General features: G+C 35.5%; 1 long non-coding RNA gene across 1 annotated transcript; it reads right to left on the bottom strand.

Annotated features, from left to right (window-relative positions):
• Positions 1 to 3643: 3643 nt before the first annotated feature.
• Positions 3644 to 4273, bottom strand: LOC311266004. The gene is made up of 3 exons (XR_014623652.1): positions 4107 to 4273; positions 3936 to 4022; positions 3644 to 3817 (listed from the first exon to the last, which is right to left on the bottom strand). It is a non-coding gene; the product is annotated as an uncharacterized lncRNA (long non-coding RNA).
• Positions 4274 to 6000: the final 1727 nt, after the last annotated feature.

Below are 6000 nucleotides of genomic sequence, written 5' to 3'. Positions count from 1 at the left end.
GAAATAAAATAATTAATAATATGTTTTGTTTGGGTTGTTTTATAGAAGTGGAAACAGTATAGTGCATAATTACATTGAATCTCAAGCATAACTTGGGAAATATCAAACTAAGAAAGTAGGTACATACTGATGTGTGTGCACATTACTGCTTTTTAAAGTACCCACAAGTCATAATTGAGTAAAAGTAAAGATATCATATTAAAATATTACTTTGGTAAAAGTGAAAGTCACCCATTCAAACAATATTTGAGTTAAAGTCATAAAGTATCTGATATTAAATGTACTTAAGTATCAAAAGTACAAGTAAAAGTAAATAAAACATATATTTACATTCATGTTTTGTATGTACTGAATACTATGGGTCAACTATGGGATCTGATATTCAGTGTTTTTCTAATTATCAGAATTAGTGTTTGTTTAATCAAATTGCAAATAAAAAAAAAATATATAAAAATGCACTTTGGCTATGATGCAGCCTGTAATCTGTAAAAGAACTAGTACCTGAAGTATCAGATAAAGTAGTGGAGTAAAAAGTACAATATCTGCCTCCAAAATATATGTAGTGGAAGTATAAAGTAGCAGAAAATGGAAATACTCAAGTAAAAATGTACAGTCCTTGAGTAAATGTACTTAGTTACATTCCATCACTGCTGTTTTAAAAACTTTACATCCTTTGAGTACCACAGTGTTACTGTCAGCTCCCAGTGTGAGTCTGTTGTTCTTGAAGGTGACTTCAGTGGTTTTAGTATTAATGTTTAGTTGTTGGGCGGCTGACAAACAGTTGTCGTAGCAACAGTTTGGACTGTTTCTTCATTCCTCTGCACTTTCGCAGTGATTTAACCACACGTTATGTTGTCGTAATCTAAGTATTTGCACCACCGGCCAGTTTCTGGAACCCAGGTTGTTTACTTCTACTCCTTCACAGTTCCACTCATGACGGTTGATCAAATATTTCAAACAAAACAAACATCTTCTTCTACTGTTTCACCAAACACTTGTGGTGGTACTGGCAGCAAGTTGCTTACAGGCCAGCCCCACCTATATAAAAATATAAACAAAAACCATGTAAATCTAGGGGGAATGCCCGATGTCCACTACTTGGACAATAAATCAATAAACTAATGTCTCTTCCAGGTATAACAAACAAATGCCTCCTACAAGCCCCAGGGAAATAAAATGGTAAACTGAAGGTGTATATGGACTTGGGTATCAAGGGGTTCCCAAATAAACCCAGTTTCCTCACTAGAATGATGTGGAGCAGCCAAGAAAACACAATAGGGCATAAACAGACTTTTAATGGGCCAGACCTTCACTGTAATATAAGGCTTTTATTTTATTGTTTTTTATTTGTATTGCTTTAATGTGATTTTGACCTCTCTTAAAATCATTTTTATTCCTTTTACTTGTATTTATTCTCATTGACACTTTGTGGTTTGCATTTTGTGTTTTTGCCTTCTTGTTTTAACTTCTCCTTTATCTGGTTTGGCTCAACGGTTGGGCGTTTACACTATAATGTCTTCCCGAGTGTCCTACTTTTGCTCTGTCTGTCAAAGCACTTTATAAACTCTGTTTTTCTGTTTTTAACGTTGCAATATGAAATAAAATTATTAATAATATTTTGTGTTTGGGTTGTTTTATAAAGTGGAAACAGTATATTGCCTTAATTACATTGAATCTCAAGCATAACTTGGGAAATATCAAACTAAGAAAGTGGGTACATACTGATGTGTGTGCTCATTACTGCTTTTTAAAGTACGCACAAGTAATAATTGAGTAAACATAAAGATATCATATTAAAATATAACTTTGGTAAAAGTGAAAGTCACCCATTCAAACAATATTTGAGTTAAAGTCATAAAGTATCTGATATTAAATGTACTTAAGTATCAAAAGTACAAGTAAAAGTAAATAAAACATATTTACATTCATGTTTTGTACGTACTGTATACTATGGGTCAACTATGGGATCTGATATTCAACATTTTTCTGATTATCAGAATTAGTGTTTGTTTAATCAAATTGCAAATAAAAAAATATTAATATAAAAATGCACTTTGGCTATGATGCAGCCTGCAATCTGTAAAATACCTGAAGTATCAGATAAAGTAGTGGAGTAAAAAGTACAATATCTGCCTCCAAAATATATGGAGTGGAAGTATAAAGTAGCAGAAAATGGAAATACTCAAGTAAAAATGAACAGTCCTTGAGTAAATGTACTTAGTTACATTCCATCACTGCTGTTTTAAAAACTTTACATCCTTTGAGTACCACAGTGTTACTGTCAGCTCCCAGTGTGAGTCTGTTGTTCTTGAAGGTGACTTCAGTGGTTTTAGTATTAATGTTTAGTTGTTGGGCGGCTGACAAACAGTTGTCGTAGCAACAGTTTGGACTGTTTCTTCATTCCTCTGCACTTTCGCAGTGATTTAACCACACGTTATGTTGTCGTAATCTAAGTATTTGCACCACCGGCCAGTTTCTGGAACCCAGGTTGTTTACTTCTACTCCTTCACAGTTCCTCTCATGACGGTTGATCAAACATCTTCTTCTACTGTTTCACCAAACACTTGTGGCAGTACTGGCAGTAAGTTGCTTACAGGTCAGCCCCACCTACATAAAGATATAAACAAAAACCATGTAAATCTAGGGGGAATGCCCGATGTCCACTACTTGGACAATAAATCAATAAACTAATGCCTCTTCCAGGTATAACAAACAAATGCCTCCTACAAGCCCAAGGGAAATAAAATGGTAAACTGAAGGTATATATGGGCTTGGGTATCAAGGGGTTCCCAAATAAACCCAGTTTCCTCACTAGAATGATGTGGAGCAGCCAAGAAAACACAATAGGGCCTAAACAGACCAGAGTTTCTGGCTGGCACTCTACAGGGAATGAGGTTCTCAATGGGTCAGTGACAGATTCAGACTGAGGGTGAGAGCCACCTGTGCACCCTTCCCCACCTCTTTTAAGCTTTCACAAAAAGGGCGTCATCACACCATGATTGGCTGGGAGGGAATGTCCCAAGCTGCTTCCACTCCTTAATAAGGAGTCAGTCTCCTCACCCTGTGCACAGGTGATCTGAATCCCCTGCAACTAGGCTTGATGGATTTTGGAAAATCAGCCCAAAACAAAGGAAAGACAGCAGGTCTCAAACAATGGGACTGCTACACACTAACATCTACTGTTTAAAATGTGTGCGTATTTTGGCTGTTAGCGTGATGTTTTTGAAAATTAGTTTTTTGTTTATTATTATTTTGCTTGTCATCAGTGAAAATGAGAAGAATGTGATTATCAAAGCTGGCGGAAGGTTTACACCCTGCTCTCACAAAAAAAAAAAAAAAATCTGAGTTTGTATTATTACCTAATTCATATTGTATATATTAAAATCCCAAGTTTGAATTTCTTTTCCAAAACTACACAGTTCCACTCTAAAGACCAGGGTGATGGTAGAAACGTATTGTTAAACCTGAAACAGAAAATTTGATGTCATCCAACACATTTACAGTTTGAGGCCGAGGAAATAACCTGAGGGATGAGACATCAGCTGTCAGAGATCCTGTTTGTGTGCCAAGCAGAAAACCATACACAATATCTGATTAGAAAATCTTTTATTTAGTTAATAACCAAATTATTGCGCATTACATAAGCACTTGAGCATACAGCGTATTCATGTCCACTCCTCTATGTAGCATGGCGGACCTGGAAAAGCTTGTTTTGAACTTCTGTCGTTTGAATGCAGCCGTGAAAGCGTCTGTTCCCATCATGTTACTGCAAGATGCTCTTTCTTTCCTTTAGCTGTTTTATCAGTTGGTCATTTGTCTAAAGGGTTGAAGACACAGAGAAAGATACTTTAATCTAAACAACAACAAACTCATACAGCTGTCATCAAGTGATGAGCACATTGAGAATTGAATTTCACTCAAACTAAAGCAGCAACCTCATATTTTTTGCCAAAAAGGTTGCATCCCCCTGGTCTTCTCCAACAGCCCAGCCAACATCTGCTTTTCACTGCCGGGCGTCGTCCCTACAATACAGAGTGAACAAATAAAGCATTTAATCAACAGAAAACCACCTTCTTCAGTCAGAGACCAGCAGTGGGTCTTCTTACCAGATAAGGACGCAGTCGTCGTCGTGGTTGTCGTTGATTATCTTCCACCAGAGCGGCTGCATCAGTAGCAGTGAAGGCTGTGATGAGCAGGAAAGACAGACACAACAGGACCAGCAGCACACCTTTCTCCATGGCTGATGAATTAAAGAGTCTGACACACACACAGGTCTTAATATACTGAGTGCCAGCCAACCACAGAAGAGGAAGCAACAGCATACCAACTCTTTACATAGTCAGAAAGAAGTCAGGGAAAAGTTTAATGAGCCAGACCTTCACAGAAACATAAGATTGTATGTTCTTGTTTTTATTTGTATTGCGTTAATGTGATTTTGACCTCTTTTAAAATCATTTTTATTCCTTTTACTTGTATTTATTCTCATTGACACTTTGTGGTTTGCATTTTGTGTTTTTGCCTTCTTGTTTTAACTTCTCCTTAATCTGGTTTGGCTCAACAGTTGGGCGTTTACACTATAATGTCTTCCTGAGTGTCTGTCAAAGCACTTTATAAACTCTGTTTTTCTGTTTTTAACGTTGCTATATGAAATAAAATTATTAATAATATTGCGTGTTTGGGTTGTTTTATTTTTCTTATTTTTACTTTTGCTCTGTTTATGAATACTGATAACATGCAACAATATTTAAGGTCTGACTCCTCAACAATGAACCCTTTTCACCTTTGATTGTCCGCTACTGATGTGTGTGCACATTACTGTATTTTAATATGATATCTTTACTTTTACTCAATTATGACCTGTGGGTACTTTAAAAAGCAGTAATGTGCACACACATCAGTAGCGGACAATCAAAGGTGAAATGGTTCATTGTTGAGGAGTCAGACCTTAAACATTGTAACATGTTGTCAGTATTCATAAACAGAGCAAAAGTAAAAATTAAAAAAATAAAACATCCCAAACACAAAATATTATTAATAATTTTATTTATAAAGCACCGTTAAAAACAGAAAAACAGAGTTTACAAAGTGCTTTGACAGACAGACAGAGCAAAAGTAGGACACTCAGGAAGACATTATAGTGTAAACGCCCAACTGTTGAGCCAAACCAGATAAAGGAGAAGTTAAAACAAGAAGGCCAAAACAAAAAATGCAAACCCCAAAGTTTATGACTTGTGTGTACTTTATACAACATTAAAAAGCAGTAATGAGCACACACATCAGTAGCAGACAATCAAAGGTGAAATGGATCATTGTTGAGGAGTCTGAACTTAAATATTGTAACATGTTAAAAAAATATATTTTTAGATTTTCACATTGAAGGCTGCATACAAAAAAAGTTGTTTTTGATTTTAGTAAAGGTTTTTAATTTGCCAATTAATGCAAATTCTTGTAATCAAAGTATTCTGGTCAAAAGCTAAGCTGAATTTCTGCTGTACCTACTTTCTGAGTTTGATATTTCCCAAGTTATGCTTTGGATTCAATGTAATTAAGGCAATATACTGTTTCCACTTCTATAAAACAACCAAAACACAAAATATTATTAATTATTTTATTTCATATGGCACCGTTAAAAACAGAAAAACAGAAACAGTTTATAAAGTGCTTTGACAGACAGAGCAAAAGTAGGACACTCAGGAAGACATTATAGTGTAAACGCCCAACTGTTGAGCCAAACCAGATTAAGGAGAAGTTAAAACAAGAAGGCCAAAACACAAAATACAAACCACAAAGTGTCAATGAGAATAAATACAAGTAAAATGAATAAAAATGATTTTAAAAGAGGTCAAAATCACATTAACGCAATACAAATAAAAAACAAAAGCATAAAATCTTATATTTCAGTGAAGGTCTGGCTCATTAAACTTTTCCCTGATGTCTTTCTGAATTTAATTCATCAGCCATGGAGAAAGGTGTGCTGCTGGTCCTGTTGTGTTTGTCTTT

This window comes from Pagrus pagrus, assembly GCF_965226575.1.
Source record: "Pagrus pagrus genome assembly, chromosome: 12".
Classification (NCBI taxonomy): Eukaryota; Metazoa; Chordata; class Actinopteri; order Spariformes; family Sparidae; genus Pagrus; species Pagrus pagrus.
This window is presented reverse-complemented; position numbering and strand designations above follow the sequence as displayed.